The 20283-nt window shown below is 44.6% G+C and overlaps 1 protein-coding gene across 5 annotated transcripts in view; it reads right to left on the reverse strand.

The window, feature by feature from the left end:
* OSBPL6 (oxysterol binding protein like 6) overlaps positions 1 to 20283 on the reverse strand; it is a 227190-nt gene that overhangs the window by 79621 nt on the left and 127286 nt on the right. The gene's annotated exons all lie outside the window — the stretch shown is intronic.

Raw genomic sequence — 20283 nt, forward strand, 5'->3', positions numbered from 1 at the left:
TCCATCAAAAAATGTTTTTTGTTCTTCAGCAAAGCTTAAAGTACATTTTTGCAAGCAAACAGCATTTTTTTCCTCAGAGGAAACATGGCTAATTTTTGCCTGTTCGTATTTGCATTTTGTTTTAAGATAAGATTTCATCGCGTTCTCCCACATAAATTGATAAGAGTTCTACCATAACATGGCAATACTGACTTTTTTTTTTTTATACAAGTAGTACTCTATTGTTGGTCCCGCCATATGTAAGGACTCATCCCTAATTTACAAAAAAGCAAATTATTCCAAGAAAACATTCTGTGAGAAGGATAACCTTTTTAGAAAAAGATAGTTAAGTCTGTTTATGCCAACTGGAGGCTGAGATTCCATCAGCGTAAGTGAGAGTAGAAACTGACAGGTAATGAAAAAATTAGTGTAGTATGTTCTCACACGAAACTTAACTCACAGAATGAGTACAACAAAATAGTTTCTTCAGATGACTTTGTGCTTATAAAGGAACACAATTAGAAACATGCACATATACCCTTATAAATCCATGAATAACGCTTCATCTTTAACATTAACCAAAACATACAGTGTCAGGCAGGTGGGTTTTTTTGTTTGTTTTTTAAAAATAATTTCCCCAAATAAGAAGAGTGCATATTGGTGCAGACAGATCTTTGGATACAAGAGTAAATTAAAAAGCTACTTCCTACTTTCTTTAAAATCTTGAAAAGGAAAAAAATAATATATTAACCAGGTACATCCCATCTGCTCCTAGCCATCAGTCCTATTGTGAACTTCAGAGCAACAGTCTCCCAAACCTTGAACCATGCCTGTACCTTTTGCATTTCCATTCGTACACACATTTTCCTAGGTATTTTGTCCAGAACATCCTGCTGTGACATCCCTAGGAATCTGGCTCCTACTCTTCCCTCAGCAACAGAGGTAAGGACAAGAACAGCCTTGTCTCTTATGGGAGGACCGCAGAATCTACCCCGTGTCATGGAGCGGAAGGGCTACAAGAGGCCAGAACTACTGAAGACATCTCTATCACATTCCCAGAACCACAACACATGGCTTGTTCTGCATGTAGAAACCCAGGTGCAAAACTACTCTGTTATGCCTCTGAGGAAGTGTTGCAGTTTGGGAAATAAAATATAAAAAAATACATGTTTTCAGTGTCTGTTTTTGTTTTTTCACAAACTATGAAACAATTACAGATTCTGTCTTAATAAATGCCTACTTAAAAACTATTAACATAGATAAGCAACTTACTGAATTAAAGGATGATCATTTGATTCTTTTTCAATTTGTTCCCCTCTACTACCTGTGGTAGCTTGGCCCTTTTTGCTCTTCAAGTTGTTGCTGTGGCCAAAGAGAATGGAATTTCATCTAGAATTTCTCAAAGCCTAATGATAAATTATTCCCTCTACTTACGTGCTACAGATCAGCCTGGAAACACAATGCTGAAGACCTGATCCAACACCCTAATCCAGAGGCTCATACGTAGCAGGGATTTGATCAGGCTCTAAAAAGAGACTATGTATGCTCAAAAAACACACCCATTTAAAACTGGCTCTCTTTTTACTGCTACATACAGCATTTGATTTAGTTTTAAGCTTCTGCTTAAGAGGATTTTCAGGTTTGTTTGTACATTTAGTTAGTGATTAGGAAGTTTAGCTGTGAAAGCTAAATTCAATTTATGTCTGTGTTGCACTTAGCATCTACCATATAAAACGTCTCCATCTATTTCAAGTTGAGCTACCTGAAGAATTTAAGAATTTAGTTAATTGTTTAATGAATCTTCAGTGAATTAAATAATACTTTAAATTAACTTAAGACTGTACCCATCCTCTACTACCATAGCACCATTGCCCTGAATTGTAGATAGGAAACTCAGTCATAAAGAAACAGTTTTTTCAGTCACAGAGAAGCTATGGCAGTCAAGAACTGAAATCAGCTCTTCCAAACTCTATTCCATTGTCTTAATAAGATCATCCTTCATCCTTTATACCATAGGGGTTCTCATATTTTTTCCATCATGTAAATTATATCTTGAGAGAGAAGCCATCTCAGGAACCTCCACTTTTTACAACTGCTATTAGAAATAGGAGGGAAGGTGCGCAGACTGCCCTCATTCTTATGCTGCTCACAAAACATCCCTGTGACAATTACATTAATAAGCCACATGAAAAGAAAAGTACTTAATGCATCTGCAGTTTCTTTTAATATCATTTAGCAGCTAAAAACAAAGAGGAGAAGCAGCACTGTGTAACCAGCCCCCTTTCCAGGGATCACCAAGACCTCTGGCAACTGTGGCTTGTAAATCTAGTTTATCAGATATAACCGAATCCTTGCTAGCCTAAAGCCCAAAGCTACACATAACCAAAATTTGTGTACTTGTTTTGCTGGGCTAATGGAAGTTCCTACATATGTAGTATATAACTTAATGTGCTGACTGGAGTTTAGCACTTTAAAAGCTAAAATAATGGTAAAATTTCCTAGTGAAACCTCTGAAACTATACATTTATACGTGACATCAACTTGAGATAATAAACTAAAAAACTTAAGTCTACGCATTCAAAGAAGTAGCAAATGCTTTGATTATATATTTGATTATCATAACCAAGATTATTCTCCCACTTTCTTAACTGCCAGCTTGGTCTGGCAGGCAGGGATCTTTCCATCTTGAGCTGGAACACTGCCTATCACAGATGTTTGAAAGGTCTTGTTTGTAACAGCCAAAGCAGTATGTTGCTACATAACTGCAATTTAATTTTTACACAGTATTTAGAGTGGAGAAGCCCAGCAGACCTTTGGTTGTGAGATGTCCATTAATATTTTCCATCATGTATTTTAATCATGTCTTTTTCATTCCCTGCCTTTATAGCTCCACCTGGGTAGAGAAGCACATATTGGATTGAGAGCAACAGTAGTCTAATAAAGGCTAATTCTTTCAAGTGTTTGTTTGGAAACAAGAAAATTGACACTTTTCAAACAAAAGTGCCTTCTTGAGATTCATTATTTTAAAAACTGTTATTTGTGCTCCTTTAAATCTTTCCTTTCCTATTGTTTTCTGTCATGTCTATTATATACCAACTCAAAACAATCTCACCTAATTTCTTGCTGTGGAGAGGATAAAGTCCAAAGGATCCTTATATAGTACAGAATACTTCCCATTAACAGAAACATTTTTTGAACATTTAGTCTTCAAAGTTATCGCTAAAACCTATGTAGATATTTAAAATCACGGGGTGGGGGGAAAACCAGACTTCTTGACAAAGTAGCTTTTTCAATTTCATTTTTATTTGATAATCTGCAGGAATAAAATTTGGCCCTAAACCTTATTGATTTTTAGGTTAAAATACTAAAATCAGTCTATTAAAGAAACAGACACCAAAAATAAAATAAAAACAGAAGCAGCAGGAAGTAAGAGGCTACTTAAGGCAAAGGAGCAACACAATTACTGGATTTGGACCTGAAGTAGTCATAGGAGAATAAACAAATAAATGGTCTGTGTTTTTAGGTATATTAGTTCACTTGGCACCCTCATGCCTACCTTATACTGGGAAATAGTCTTTCCTTTATTCAATTCTGCGCATCTTCCTGCCACAGTATCCTTTTAATTCACTTCAAATCCAGAACTGAAATCCTAGCCAAGGGGATTTTGGAATCACATTCAATAGGCCAGGTTTCAGCAACTAAAGATTCATTCAGACATTTCTGCATTGTCACTTACAAAGCCACTTCTCCATACCAGCAATCCTTCCCTCCTATTTGATCCCAAGAATAATTTTCTGAACATTTTTACAACTTACAATCTTTATGACAACTAGAACACAAAAGTATTCCTACCATCACACATACTATACACATACACTCCAGCAGCATTTTCCCTTATTCCACACCTTTCCCATCACAGGACCTCCCTTCACTCAACATTAAATCTGTTTATCTGCTTTGGAAAATTAAGGCTGGCAAACATATCTTATTGCATCCCTTTTAATTTTGCACAGCAAAATTTCTACATTGGTGTTTAGTGACTCAGTCCTTTAAATACCTAGAACAAAACCCAAAAAGTTCAGGTTTTGACCTGCTTCAGATGAGAGAAATGAGGAAAATCCCCGAGTCAATGAAACTATCTTACCTGGGTATGACTTAATGAATCTTACAGAAAGCAGAGGCTCCTTTCTCATAGTAATGTTCTGTGTGCAGGAAGGCAGGGAATCCAGAAGAGACCAGTCTGGTTTTCCTTTCAGGTTTGCTCTTTAATTGTTTAACACAATTCATTCTTTTATGTAATCTGTGTTAATTACTTAAATTTTTCAAGAAAGAGAAAGAGCTCAGTGAAGCACCGGTCGCTTGCTCACACACATCCAAGCTCAGCAATTCACGATTTAGCTCAACAACATGCAGAAAAATTCAGCTGTCAGCTAACTAACGAAAGAAAGCTGACAGTTCTCTTTCTGTCTCTTCATCACATTAACCCATTGCTACTGAAGTTTGCAAATAAAAACAGCATTTATAACCCCAGGGAGCTAGGAATACAAGGCATATAACAGATACTGTGTCTAACAGAACTATGGAAGAATTTCCTTTCCAATCTCTATAAGACTTTTGTTGCTGGTTCCATTACTGGTATATGTTGGCACTATTCTTCTAGTCAAGTAACTGATGGATACTTGCATATTATTCATAGGATTTTTCTTAGCACTGGGAATTTAATTTTTTTTTAGACTTTTAGGGGTTTTTTTTAAATGATGCAGGAAGGGTTAAATAGTTTCTGTGTGTGTGTGTGTGTGCGCGCGCGCGCGCATGTGCGTGCACACGCTCCCAACATTCCAGTCATCTGAAGCACAGCAGTAATAATGAAAGAAAAATATAATAGCAGGTATTCTGTCTTTATCTTTTTTAATTAGAGGCATTACATTTGTGCATAAGATAACCTTGAGAGTTGCTTCCATCTTCGTACACCAATTCTCAACATGCCCTGGCTTTCTTTCTGCTGATGTCAGAATAAAGAGAGACAGACAATCTTGAAGTCACTGTGGGGGAAGGGAAAGTAGGAAGCAACATAACTGCAACTCATCAATTTATTCCTCCTGCTCCTCCTTTCTATTATCTTGTCTTATTCATACCTTCAATCTCCTCTACTGACCCAGTATTATCTAACTCCAGAACTTTTGAGTATAATATGCATTATCAACCAATTGAGCAGTGATTCTCAAACAGGGTGATACATGTCCTTTGTACTTTTTTCCTCTTGTAGCACATGATGGAAATACACTGAACAACAAAACTGTCACCTTTAAACAGTTTCTCCTTGTCACCTTTGTACTTCAACATAAACTTGTTGCCAGCCACATTTCTGTAGAACAGAGAAATATCCACATATATATTTCTGCACATGCTAACAGATGCCTCTTGAATTAGAGAGACAACACATATTTTTTAGTCAAGTATCATTTATCCTCCCCTTGTGGAACTGATTTTGTACAGTATGTGCTACTTCACTGGTAATGTTGCTGGGCTCTGGGGAAAGAATCTTTTGTTTTTTAAAATAATTTCTCCCAGAAGAACATGTAATAGAGTTAAGTATTTGCTCCCGTGGCGAGCTTTTAGGAGAACCAGATAAACCAGCGGTGTCAAACATATGGCCCATGGAACCGTTACATCCGCAGCCCACCAGTGGTCTGGTGAGCTAACAGAAGTGCGCTGCTTCTCAGCCCAGCCCAAACCCATGCTGCTGCCCAAATGCAGCCCTGCGGATCCAGCTTAGGAGAAACCCTTCTGGTCCCAGGGCCTGGAATAAGTCTGAGCCTTTGGTTTATTTCAGGCGCTTCTACTCCAGCCTCCAAGATGAACCAAAGACTAGAGTAGAAGCACCTGCCTCAGAAATAGCAATATACCAATGGCTTAATTACAGTTGGCTCAGGATCCTTTACAGATAACAGAATTTGATCCTCCAATAACAATTTCCTTCTTTTATGGTCTAGATGACTTGGTGTCTCAAAAGAGAACAAATGAATAAGTTGTCAAGTATGGAATGAGAGAGCATTGAAATAATGGCTCAAGAGGAGGCTTTTATTATGATTACTAGCTCATGACAATTAAATGGATGAATAGTATTTTTCCTAATAGTTTTGTGCTGATGAATTTCATTAATGCTAATGAACTGAAAAAGAGATGGAAAAATAAAATTCCATGCATGAAAGAAAACTATCCCTTGATGTGCTAATTCACTAATTAATTTAAACATTTTAGAAATGTGGGAGAGCAAAATTCAGTGCATGTGTAATTTATACATCAATGAGAGGGCATAAGGAATTTAAATTAATAAAAATAACATGCCCTGAGAGCAGGAATGAAGGTGCTTAGAATGAACAGTTACTAAGATTAGGGTTTAGTTTCTCAGACTTCCATTTCAAAATGTTTGGGCGTAAAGTTTCCTAGGGCTCCTTCTCTACACCTACCTAGACTTCTATAAGTTTATTAAAATCCTTACTGCTTTATAAGAATGATTCTTCAAAAATGTACTTATTCAGTGAAACATGAATGTTTTATTGAAACTTACATCAGGAATGGTCTCTCAGCTATAAGATGGAACTACTGGTCAAGCTCAGAAAAAAGAGACACCTCAGATTAGCATACAGCCTGGCTGTCAAATGCTCTACTTCAGTGGTCTCTATTATAGGAGGATTCCTGTGGGTTTCTGATTCGTTCAGGCACTCTCCTGCCACACCTTGATGGGAAAATGCATAAAGATTAGCCACAAACAAAGTCTCACTGATGTTTTTATCTTAACCCTTTTTGATAGCACCATCATTATACTGAAGTCTCAGATATGCACAGACTCTATACATCTTTAGATTAGGTGATTAACCTCTATTGAGGCTCCCTCTAATCATCTCTCTTTTCCTTTTCTAGGAAGGGTCAGTCCTGACCTTCTGTTCCATAGAGATGCCATGGTCTCATCCAGTAAGTAGTTAGGTAGGCATCCACCTCTCTGGCAGTCTCTCCTCTCACGGCAGCAAGGCACTCCCCATTCTGTGCTTCTGTACAGGGAGATTCCAAACTTCTCTCTCTCTCTCATGTCCCCTTCTGGGGGCTGATCTCTTGCAGTTGTTTCCTTTTATCTTTCCTCTTGTTTCATAGATTTCATAGACATTAGGGCTGGAATGGACTTCAGAAGATCAACGAGTCCAGCCCTCTGCCCCAGGGGCAGGAAGTCAGCTGGGTTCATAGTATCCCAGCAAGATAAACATCCAAATATCTCTTGAAGGCATTCAGAGTAGGTCCTTGAATCACCCCCAGCAGCAGTCTCTTCCAAACCTTGGGGGCTTGGAAAGTAAAGAAGTTCTTCCTTATGTCCAGCCTGAAATGGTCACAGGGGAGTTTGTGACCATTCGATCTTGCCATCCATTGGGGTGCTCTGGTGAACAGGGATTCCCCCAGATCCTGGTAACCACCCCTGACAAACTTGTAGGTAGCCACGAGATCACCCCTGAGCCTGTGCTTTTCCAGGCTGAAGAGTCCCATAGCTCTCAGCCTCTCATCATAAGGCATGTTTTCCTGACCTTTGATCCTGCGTGTGGCTCTCCTCTGCACCCTCTCAAGTTTCTCCAGATCCTTTTTGAATTGTGGAGCTCAAAACTGGATGCAGCACTCCAGCTGCGGCCTCACCAAGGCTGAGTACAATGGATGAATGACATCCTGGGATTTGCTTGAGAAGCATCTATGGATGCAAGCCAGCATTTTGCTAAGAGGTGATCATAGGATACTAGATTGAAGGCTTTTTTAAAGTCAAGATATATGATACCAATCTCTCTCTTCTCCCTTGTCCAGGTAATAGGTCACCTGGTTGTAAAAGGAAATGAGATTGGTCAAGCAAGACCTACCTGCAACAAACCCATGCTGGCTATCCCTCAGGATGTCGCCATCGGCCAGTCTGTTAAGAATGGCCTCTTTGATAATCTTTTCTAAGACCTTTCCCGGGATAGAGATCAGGCTGATCGGCCTGTAGTTTGCTGGATCCACTTTCCTCCCTTTCTTGAACATAGGCACCACATTGGCCTTGTTCCAATCTTCGGGCACTACACCAGAGCACCAGGAGTTCTCAAAGATCCATGCCAGGGGCCGAGCTATGATGACTGCCAGTTCCTTGAGTACCCCGGGGTGTAAATTGTCAGGACCAGCTGACCTGAAGGTATCCAGTCTTTCAAGGTGTTCCTTCACAAGGTCAGCATTGATGGAGGGCAAGGAATCTCCCTCACCTGGGCCTCCCTGTCCTGTAATGGGCAGGGGCATCCCATGGAACTGGTGAAAGACCGATGCAAAGTACCCATTCAGCAAGTTAGGTTTTTCCTAGGCATCAGTTGTCAGTTGTCCCATCTGGTTTAGCAGGGGTTCAATGCTGCCCTTGCTTTTCCTCTGGCTCCCCACATATCTAAAAAAGGACTTTTTATTGTCCTTGATACTTGTAGCTAGTTGGAGTTCAGTCGCAGCCTTGGCTTTCCTGATTTGCCTCCTGCAGGTCCAGACCAGTGCAGAGTATTCCTCTTTGGAGGTGGATGCAGTCCTCCATCCTTTGTAGATCTGTCTTTTTAGACGCAGATCACTTCAGAGTGTTTGTCCTTATTGACTACCTCTTCTCCCAGCCATAGTCTTGCCAGATGTCACTGGCTCACCTTGTCTCTTACACATCCTGTCTTTCTCTCTCCGCTTTTAGTAACAGGCTAGCTAGCTCTCTGTTACAGTTTCCAACCTTTTTAAGTCAGAGATCACCTTTGGAATTTAAAAGAAACTCAAGATCTACCCCAGCAGGCAAGTCTGTGGTGGAGGGAAGGGGAAGAGGTGGGGCAGATCACGGCCCCAGCCCTAGCCCCACTCCTTCCCTCACTGCTGGGGCCTTAATCTGCCCCTTCCTCCCACAACGGTGGTGAGGGAGGGAGTGGGGGCAGAGGCAGGGGCAGGGACAAGCCCTGCACAGCCAAGGTGGGCCAGGGGAGAGAGCAGCAAGCGGCTCATCCAGTGGGTACAGGGAGGGGGGGATGGCACACCCTGGGAGGGCACAGGGTGGGCCGGGCTACAGGCTGGGGTGGCGCCACACAGTTGCCAGTGGAGGTGTTTGGTCACATAGCACTTGGGCCAGATGGGGATGGTGCTGGGTGCCGGGGAGGGCTATGGCAAATTTTGGGGTGGCTGCAGCCCCTGCTCGTGGCCCCACTCCCAGCAGCACCATCACCCAGCCTGAGCCGTACAATCAAACACCCTCACCAGGAACAGTGCAGTGCCACCCTGGCCCCAGACTGCCCCACCCACCATGCAGATCTGGGGGCATGTGCCCCGTGCTTTCCTGGGCTATGTGCCCCCTCCTCCCTGCAGCCCCTGAACAAGCCACTCGCAGCTTCATCCCCTGCCCCGCCCTGGATGTGCAGGGCTTGCCCCTGCCCTACTCCCTACCTCACAGCTACTGCAGCTGCCTGCACTGCCCCATGTTTGACGGGGTATGTGCCCCCCAGTCTGTGTGTGGTGAAGGCGGCCTGGGCCTTGCGCTCTAAGCCCTGCTGCAGCTGGCCTGGGAGTGGTTTAACACCACGTGCATCCCGGCCTAGGCTGAGCCTTGTCCCTTGCCCATCCAGCAACCAGGATGCACATGGCATTGGGCCACTCCTGGGCCAGCTGCAGAGGGGCTTGTGGCACAAAGCCCAGCCTACAGTAGCAGCCGCCTCCACTGTGCACAGATTAGGGTGCAGGTGTCCTCCGGGGCCTCCGCCAGGGTGTACACAGCAGTAGGAGTACCCCCCCGACCTCTGGATGAGCCACCTGGATTTGATACTCCCAATACCTGCCCAGCCAGGGCCCCACTCAGCTTATGGGCCTCTGCTGCATTCTGTCCCTCACCATGGGGGCTTCTGTCTGGCCTCCATCTCTTCCTTTCCCCCATTGACCAAACTGCTGGGCTGGGGGGGACAAGGGGGCACATGTGTGCATGCACACATAGGCTGACACCAACCCCGCCAGCCCAGTATCAACTGCAAGAGGCTCCAGGATTGACCGGTCAATCCCAGTCTACCAGTTGGTGACCACTGCACTACTTCATATAGAACAGGGACCTGAACCTGAATCTCCCAAACTCCAGGACAGTGCCCAGAAACCAGACTAGTCATATCTGTCCTCACCCCCCCAAAATTGGAAGTCATTGGTTTCATCTAATATAGAACAGGAAAAATTCTGGTTTGGAAAGTGGAATGGGAAAGATACTGTATACCCCACTTCATACATCACATCTAAAATTCAGTAACTGCACACGTACATTCCATTTACTGCCAACAAAGTTAATGTACAGTATGATACATTCAACCAATGTGTTAAGACACATGATTTTATGAATATCACATTTTAACAGACTTTCTTTATGTTTATTGCCTTAAGAAGAAAGGACAAGTGAGTATATGCATACGGTGAAAAGAAGAAAATGAGAGACCAAAAAAATAAAAATAAAAAAAGGAAGAACCACAATATCTGAATATTATTATTTTAAATTAACCTACTACAAGTTTAAATTTTTAATCTAGGAACTTCTTAATTATTTATATTAAGACAGCCAGAAGTGCAATTACAGACAGAATGGAGGTGGGCTTTTCTCCCTGACCACAGGGGACAGGACTAGGAGTAATGGTCTCAAGCTTCAGCAGGGGAAATTTAGGTTGGAGATGAGGAAGAACTTTCCGAGTATCACGGTGATCAAGCATTAAAACAGGCTTCCTGAAGAAAGTGTTAAATCTCCATCCCTGGAAATTTTGAGGAGCAGGTTAGACAGACACTTGGCTAGGATAGTTTAGTCAGGGGTACTCCTATCTTGACTGGATGATCTTATGAGGTCCCTTTCAGCCCTACCTTCTTATAATCCTATGTGACAATATGATCCAGTTCTAAAAGAAATATTTTCAGAAAAACACCTCAGAGCTTACTACAAAGAGGCTGCATCCAGACAAGCATGAACATGCAGTATATGGTGCCACAGACCTATCTGCAGTGCCACACACCACGCATGCAGGCATTCCCCGCGGCGCTACCTTGCAGTGTGGGAGGTTTTGTTGACCCAAGGAGATCCCAGGGTCAAAAACCCCCTTGCCTTAAAAAAGTGGGGTGGCACACGTGGCAACAGCATGCGCCACTCAAAACTGGACCATGGCCTGCTGGAGCCATGCTCTGGTTGCCAGCCAGGCTCCCAGCTGCAGCATCTCCATGGCTGCAGCTCCCCGAGGCCCCCAGGTAAGACTGCTGAGGCCATCACAGTTGCTGGCCCCAGTCTCCCCTACCCAGCCTGGGGTAACTTTCTGTGCATCAGAGAGCATATGGCATGGGTGTTCCTTGGGGACAAGTAGCAGCGGTGCTTCTTGTCCCTGGGGAAACAAAAGTCTGAAGTCTGCACTTGTGTGGACATGGCCAGAGCGTGCATCTACATGTGTGCTTTACTACAAAGTAGACTAATTAGCTCAGCAGTAAAGCATCACCATCTACACATGTACCAGTATTAAGTGTTGGCACTGTATTTATGATCCAAATACCTTGCTCTGGGCAGACCCAAACTCTTAGACTGACCACGAAATGCTTTTCAATCAATAATAGGCAAATTTTATTGATACGCCGTGATATCACGTAAGAATAAAGCAAACAATTCTATAGCTACCAGTCCTAGAGCTGTCACACAGGAAAGATATGTGAGCCGACCAGTACGTGAGCTTCATCCTGAGGTTCTCTCTTGAATGTCAGATCTCAGCAGCCTAAAAGTTGAAAGTCAAGGCCCACCCTCCACCCCTCCGTGGGAGGGGGGGTTGAGACAAGCTGGTGGTGCCCCCTCTCTATCCATGGTAGCCTCAGGTTCCCCTCTCAGGGACCCTTTGGTGTGCTGTAATCCCTCCTTTTATATTCTTTCTTACTCCCCGTCTAATGACTCCTCATCTCTGGGCATCATTGATTGGTTTCCCTGTAGGTGTCCCACTGCTCACATTCTGTCCTGTTAGCATATTCCTGTTTAACAAACCCATCACATGCACACATCTTAATTTGGACTTTTACGAGTTCTCCTAATTTGGTCTGTCCAAAACCAGAAATCCCAAGGGCTCTGCAGCTGGTCATTATGACCTGGTGTCAATGCCACAGAGTCCCTTATCTCTGATATGGAAGAGTGTGGCACATCTTTAATTTCCTAGCCCGTGTGTCTGCTGGCAAGAAACTTTGTCACAAACACGGTTTTAGAAATCAATTAACCCTTGCCATTCCCCTGGAACATTGTTCTAATGCAATAATATCTACTTTACCTACAAGTCAATTCCTAAAAGCAAACCTTTGGATAGTATTTTCTAGCCATTATTAGGGAACAGTACATTAACTCAGGGACCGTACTATCTTAAGGTGAAGTAATTAACTGCAACAAAAGGCATGTGTAGATGCTGGCCATAAGCATAAATGCACCCAGTTAGCCCAGCTAGCTGGAGGCCAGACATGGACAACTGGTACCGCCTTAGTCAGGAGGGGCACATGGCCCCACAGCAACCAGTAAGCAACTGGAGGGGTTCCCTCACAGCCAACTGCACCAACGGGGGGGGTGGAATCCCCCCCGCTGCCAAACTCACCAACTGGTGAGTGGCTGCGCTGCTCGTGAAAATGGCTGTAGGGCTTCCAGAAGTGGCTGCGGCCCGTTGCCTGAGTGGGGAGCATGGCCAAACAGGGGCTGCACCGGCGCTCTCAGGGTGTGCACATGCACCCCCTATGTGTCATCACTGGGTCTAGACTCCTGCCTGCTGGCTACCCACATAACTCCGCATGTTCTGCACCCTCGTACCCCAACCAGCTCTGACACCACTGCCTGGAGCCTGGGGCTGATCCCCAGTGCCCCCTGCCAGCCCCTGGGGTGCTCCACCCCAGCTCAAATTGCTGTTGTCCCAGGTGCATGTGTAGACACTGTGCCCAGGAGCAGTTCACTCCGGTTCAAACAGCTCTGGAGTTTATTGTGTTGCATTAATTGCATGTGTATAGGTACTCTAAGTGTTCGAACTCCCAGAACTAAAATGGCTCAGTTGGTGGAATTTATTAAATCAGAGATGACCCATGCCTGGGAGCACAAGGAAACAAAGTATGTATTTTAGTACCACCAAATCTCTTTCCTTCCCCCTGCCTGAATGCCTTTCTCCCCTCAAGTCTTTCAGCCATTAATCCCATTCTTCAAGGTTTTGCTGCTGGGGCCAGGAAGATTTTTTTTTTCCCCATTTGAATGCATGGTTTTGTTTCCTGAAAAAGAAGGGGGGAAACTGCTTCCCTCTGAAGCACTGGACACTGTTAAAGGTTGAAGATTGGCCTAAGTGCTCCTAAATCTCTCATGTACCTGACTGGTAGATCTGGTTTTCACACTGTGTTTTGGGGACTAAAGGATTGTTTGATATTAGTTTCAGTTTCCCTGCCTTCCTCTGTTGTGGGCAACATGGTCCACTTCCTATTTTACCTAATACTCCTTTCTCTGCAGCTGCTTATGTGCTAATGGTAACCTTATCTCTCCTGCTCCCTTCCTGTAAGATACTGTAATGTAGCTTTTTACAAACTTGTTGGGTTTATGCCCCACCCCAGAAAAACTGGCCACTTTCACACCTATTACCCCACTACCACTTCCCCCGATGCCAATTACTGCCAATTCCCCACCACCACCTATGGCAGGGTTACCATACATCTGGGTTTTCCTGCACATGTCCTCTTTTTTGGACCTGTGTTGTGTCCAGGCAGGTTTTTAATGTCCAGTGGGTGCTGGTTACCCGCCCCTCTTCCCTTCAAGACCTGGCCTTTATTGTAACTGCTACAATGTAACTAATGGCACTAATTGCCTCATTAGTGTGAAAGTGGCTGTTCTGCCGCTTAGCCGATTGCTTTGTTCTTCTCCTAATCACAGTGGTCTCCCAACCATCCTGATCAGGGAATATGATCATCTCTGGATCTTTTGTCCAGGACAGTGTTCCCAGCCTCTTGAGGGTCTCGCCAGCCGCTCACCCTCAGTGGGAGTACCCCTAGCCTCACCGGTCCAACATTGATCTCCCGAGCCTCTGCTTGTAGAGCCTTCTGTTGCTTTGCTGTCTCCATGTCGGTCTCTGCTCTTCTCCAATGCCCTGAGGGGAAATGTGGGATCCCTGGCTCCGCCCTTTTATGCATGGCAATAGCCACAATTACCCTTATCTTTCCCCAGTGTGTTTCATAGTTTCATAGTAGTTTGGGGACAGAAGGCACCTGAACTTCTGTCTAGTCTAACCTCTCGTCACTGCCTAGAGCACACGCTGGGATCACATGACCCCAGACAGGTGTTCGTCCAACCTCGTTTTGAATTTATCCAAAGTAAATTCCCTAGGAAGTTGGTTCCAGATCCTAGCCACCCTAACAGTGAAACAGTGCCTCCTAATCTCTAACCTGAACCTATTCTCCAGCAGCTTCTGGCCATTGTTCCTCATCACCCCAGGTGCTGCTGGGGGGAATAGGGCCCTTCCTATTTGCTGCTGATCTCCCCTAACGAGTTTGTAAACAACCACCAAATCCCCCCTCAGCCTCTGCTTGCTGAGGCTGAACAGGTTCAGGTCCCTCAGCCACTCCTCATAGGGCCTGTCCTGTTGCCCTCCAACCAAGCAGGTGGCCCTCCTCTGAACCCTCTCAAGGCAGGCCACTTCCTTCTTAAAGGACAGTGCCCAGAACTGGATGCAGTACTCCAACTGTGGCCTGACCAATGTCGTGTAGAGGGGGAGTATCACCTCTCTGGACCGGTCTGAGATGCATCTTTGGATGCATGACAAGGTGCGGCTGGCTTTGCTGGCTGCGGTCTGGCATTGGCGGCTCATGTTCATCTTGGAATCAATAATGATTCCAAGATCCCTTTCCACCTCTGTGCTCACAAGGGGGGAGCTCCCCAGCTTGTATGTATGCTCCCCAGGTGAAGCACTCTGCATTTATCTACATTGAACCCCATCCTGTTACCATCCACCCACTTCACTTCTATAGTCTCTCTAAATCTAATTGCAGGCTCTCTCCCCCTTTGAGCATGCCCACCTCTCCCCATACCTTGGTGTCATCAGCAAACTTGGACAAAGTGTTTTCCACCCCCTCGTCCAAGTTGCTGATGAAGATGTTGAACTGCGTAGGCCCCAGGACCGAACCCTGGGGGACCCCGCTATTCACATCCCGCCAGGTCGAGTACAACCCATCCACCACCACTCTCTGGGTGCACCCCATCAATGCCACAGTCGCTCAATTTATTAATGAGGATGGGGTATCATAGGCCTTATTAAAGTCCAGAAAGGTTACGTCCACAGTGACACCATCATCCACGGATTTAGTTACCTGGTCATAAAAGGCAATCAGGTTGGTCTGGCAGGACCTGCCTTTGATGAACCCATGTTGATTTCCCCTGGGCATGCTCTCCCCTGCTGGCCCCTCACAGATATGCTCCTTGATAATTTTTTCAAGGATTTTCCCCAACACCAGTGTGAGGCTTATGGGCCTATAGTTTCCTGGGCCCTCCTTTCTCTCTTTTTTATAAATGGGGAACACATTAGCTAGTTTCAAATCTCTGGGCACCTGGCCTGTGGACCATGATTGCTCGTACAGCCGGGCCAAGGGCACAGCAATAACTCCTGCCAGCTCTCTCAACACCCTTGGGTGGAGGGCATCAGGGCCCGCAGATTTAAAAACATCCAGCCCTTCCAGAAGATCCCTAACTACATCTGTGCAGTGTTAACTCTGCCCCCCTCCCCTCCGCTATGCTCTGACTCTCCCATTCACCTGCATCCTGGGTTTTACTCAGTAACAGGGCTTCTGCTCGAGCCTCTTACATCCAGGTTTTTTGCTGTCCCAAACTGGCTGTGCTGGGAGCAGTGGGCAGGGTGATTGGTTGTCAGGGGTCCCATGCTCCCTGCATGGACTCCAGCAAGCCAGCAAGAGAGAGAGCAAGTGAGCCCAGCAGGGCTGGGAGGGGCAGGGGTCTGCGGGTAGGGAGTGAGAGGCCTGGGGGATGGGATGGGGGGCATGGGAGATGGGTCCAGAGTGTGGGAAACTGGAAGGGCTCGGGGGCAGGGCAGGGAGCTGTGTGTCAGGAGTGAGGGGCATGGGGGATGGGATGGATGACTGTGGGTTGGGTGTGCAGGGTATTGGCACCACCACGGGGTTATGGGTCAGGAGTGAGGGGCACCAGCAAGGGGTGCGGGCAGGCTGCTGTTGTTTGGGAATGAGAGGCAGCAGCAGGGCTGGGAAAGGGTATTGTCAGTGATGGGCAACAGAATGGGCAGGGGCAGCACGCTGCTGCCCCCCCACCATCATTCCCTCTGTCCTTCCCATCATAGTCCCCCCACCTGCATAACAGGTGTTCTCTTTTTTGGACCTGGAAATATGGTAACCCTACACTACAGGCATTTCATCTGCTGGCAATTGCCACTACCTCTGGTTCTCTTTAAGGATTTATCACAGAGTTTACAGAAGTCTAAATAAACAAAAAAATCAATTGGTTCAATCCACAGCATGACTCTCACCCTCAGAAAGGTATCTAAAAGACTAGAAAGATCCAACTATCCTTTAGGATGATTTCTGTGGTTTGCCCTTAATATGGAGTATTTCCTAGGTGTTTCATAACCTTATTTTTATTATTTGAGCTAGTTTTCCTGATAGTGAGTAAAGCTCATGGCATCCTGTAAATTTCCAGGATAATCCCTAGTGCCGTTTGCTAAAGATAAGTGCCACATTATCAGAGGAGTTGAGTGTAGCTAAAGTAGCTGATTTCAGTGATGAATTCCGTATTTCTGTTAGTAGTTCTGGTACTTCATTCTTTGATTCTTACATGTACTGTTCCACCAACTGGTTTCTGTTTATTTACCACCCCCATTATCTTTTTCATGATTAACTCTGTTCTGATCATAAGGATAAAATAAGTGGAATTCCCTTTCAAAAGGAATTATGTCACTGTAATACTAATACCTCACACGTAGTATCACCTTCCATCTAAGCCACTTAACAAATATTAGTTCAGTACTTTGAGTACTGAACTAATATTTGTTAAGTAAACTTCACCAAGTCCCTTTCTATTGAGAAATAGCCACTGACAGGTAAAGGGACTTGACAAATATAAGGAGTGGTGTCAAAGCTACAAAGGGGATTGACGAAAGCCACTTCCATGTAGTGATCCCTGGTAACATCTCTACATGGCTCTACAAGAGCTCTGGAATCGACAAAAACGCCAAAGCATTCAAAGATAAAGATATGGACACCATTTTTATCACATGAAAGAAGAAAGCTACAAATATAGCCCAAAACTCAAGTCCACAGTTTAACTGCTAGACAGCAATGTATTTCCTTATGAACATATTCCTTTGAGGGAATATCACTTCCATTCCCTCAAAGATATGAACAAATAAATAAAAGCACAGTTTAGAGCTCTTTGGGGTACTGCACTAAGCTATTAGAAATAAATGACTACATCTGTTTCTGCTCATTTAAAAAAAAAGGGACTTTAAAAAATAAGGGATTTCAGCAGGAATATTTTTAGATTTCCCCTCCACACAGAGAATGTTACCTTAAACTTTTTTACAACCTTCTATGATAGACAGGCAAGAGACAAAGCCACAGAAGAGTATATACTACCACAGTTTATGAAGCAGAAATCAATAATGAAGGCTCACAAAAAATGCCTCCTTTACTTGGCTCGCTCTCTCTCTTTGTTGACTGAACAATAAATTAAGAATTCTGACAAAAACTAATATAAATGTAAAAATAATACTAGTCACACAGCAACAACAACAACAGTACAGATGCTTTTTCCTGGAAAGGAAATAAAATTCAGTAATTTACTTGAATCAAGGCAAAGGAACGTATTATTTCAAAATACAAGTGAAAGTTTCAAGAGCTAGCAGAAATCACAACAGGAGCCCTACAACCATATTAATGGAAAAGTTGATATGAGTAATAGTTTTCTTGGGAAAATGTCCAAGGCAAAGAGAGTGAATCCAGTGACTATTTCTTACATAGCCAAAAAAGGGAGTTTATTAGACATCAAAACAACTAGAAAAAATTCAGTAAAAATAGGTTAACATTTCACATCCACTATACATCAATCAGTTCTTCCATCTAACACCCATAGTTAGGTTCTCAAACTCCTCTCCCCTCACTTCCTTTTCTTTCCATCTGCAATCATTCAATCAACAGTTTTTACTTTACTCTCTGCAAACCAGCTCACCCTCATTCTATGCTGTCCTCTCACCCAAAAAGCATCTGGACTGCTGAACTTTCTCTCACCTTATCATTTGCCTGTACCCTAGGCCCCCAGTTTGAAAGTTAATACCTATTACTTTCTACACTGCTCAACACATTTGCTCTACTCCTATCTGCTCACCTCTCCTCCTGCACCAGCCCCTCACTCTAGTACATGGATCAGCATAGTATTTGCTGAAAAAATAAAACTTAGGACGTATGGAAAACATAATTCACTGTTTAATTACATGACACCCTGGAAGGCTGCAAAACCCACTTCTGTGTCTTAATTTATACGGAGGGTACCCATGATTTGCAATGGTTGTTTTGGACATAGGATTCTACAACTACTATGGGAGCTTTAACAAAGCAAGAAGATGAATGAATTACTATTCCCTTCAAACTCAATAATCTACCTACAATTGGGCAGCTCTCTTTCATCCATGTCTCTTGGAACTCTTTCATCATCACCAGGCATCTGGGTTTTCTGTTCACTGCAGAAAAATGTGTATTTTTTCCTTTAATAGAGACAAACATGGATGGCAGAGTTCCAGCCTGCAAGGAGCTGTGGGGGTGGGGGAGGGCTATCGTAGGCAGAGAGCGCCACATGTTTGTGTGCGCACACATGCATGTGGCAGCCAAGCAGCAATTGAGAGCAGCTCCCTCTAGCTGGGGGGTGAAGGGGAAAGGGAAGGGGGCACAGGCAAGGTGTTGGGGGTGGTACAGACGACAGGAGGCAGATTTCTGCACCCACAGGGGGATGTGAAGGATGGGGCTGCAGCTGGGTCAGACAACTCTGGGCAGGACCCGCCTTTATGGCCCAGGGAGCAGGACCTGATATGGGAGGGAGCACTGGGCTGCCATGAGTGCCGAGATGAGGTGCCCTTGTTGCTGCTGGGTGGGTAGTGGGAACCTCAGCTTGGTGGCCACAGCACTCCCTCCTGTGCTGGATCCTGCCTACTGGGCCACAGAGACAGCTCCTGCCCAGAGCTGGTTTGGCCTCACTGCAGCCCCATGCCCCACTGTGGGCTCAGGAATCTCAAAAAGCCCCCACCCACCTCCTTTTCTGCTTTGCCTGTGCCCCTTCACCCTGCAATGCATTGCCTGTGCCCACAACTCCTTTCCCATTCCCCACCCACCCACTCTCTTCCTCACACAATGTGGGGCTGGGGTCAATAGATCAGGAGTGAGGGACACCAGCAAGGCCAAAGGGCTGTAGGTTGGGAATCAAGGGCACTGGCAGGCTAGAGGACATAGGCTTGGGAGTGTGGGGCACCAGCAGGGCTGGGGAGCATTGGGTTGGGAGCAGTAGGGCTGGTGGGCTGTGGGTCAGGAGTGACAGGCACCGGCAGGGCCATGGAGGCTGTGGCTTGGGATTGAGGGGCAATGGCATGGGCTGGGGAAGGGCAACAGCATATCAGGGCTACTCAGCACTATAAAGCAGTGTGGGAGACAGCCACAGCTGGATCCGCATCCTGGTGAGCAAAGAAGGCAGGGGGAGCTCTGATTTTCTATGATAAAAAAACAAAGTCAAAGTCAAAGACAAAAATATATAGGTATTTTAAAATTATTTTATTATAATGGTGGAGGTACTGGTAGGCTTCTAAACTGCTTTAACATTGTAAATATATGACTAAAACATTGCGCCTAACTAATACCTACACACACGTGTGTGTTATATATATAAAAAAAGCGTGTGTGGGGGGGTATCAGTTATACCCACACACCCACACCCACACCCCCCCCCTGTATGTGTGTATGTATGTATGTAGGTAGGTAGGTATCAGTTGGGCACAATGTTTTAGTGATATATTTACAATTTTAAAGCAGTTTGGAAGCCTACCAGTGCCTCAACCATTATAATAAAAATATATAGATATATATAGAGAGAGATAGTGGTGTTTCATTGTAATAGCAGAGAAACGCAGATCTGGGTTTTTTTTTAATCAGAGAATTTGGGATTTTTAAACAGAGCAAACCAGGGTCCTTGATCACTATGAAAAAAACTGCATCCTTATTTCAATCATAACTGTCAGT

This window comes from Crocodylus siamensis, chromosome 4, assembly GCF_052110815.1.
Source record: "Crocodylus siamensis isolate JL-2025a chromosome 4, ASM5211081v1, whole genome shotgun sequence".
Classification (NCBI taxonomy): domain Eukaryota; kingdom Metazoa; phylum Chordata; order Crocodylia; family Crocodylidae; genus Crocodylus; species Crocodylus siamensis.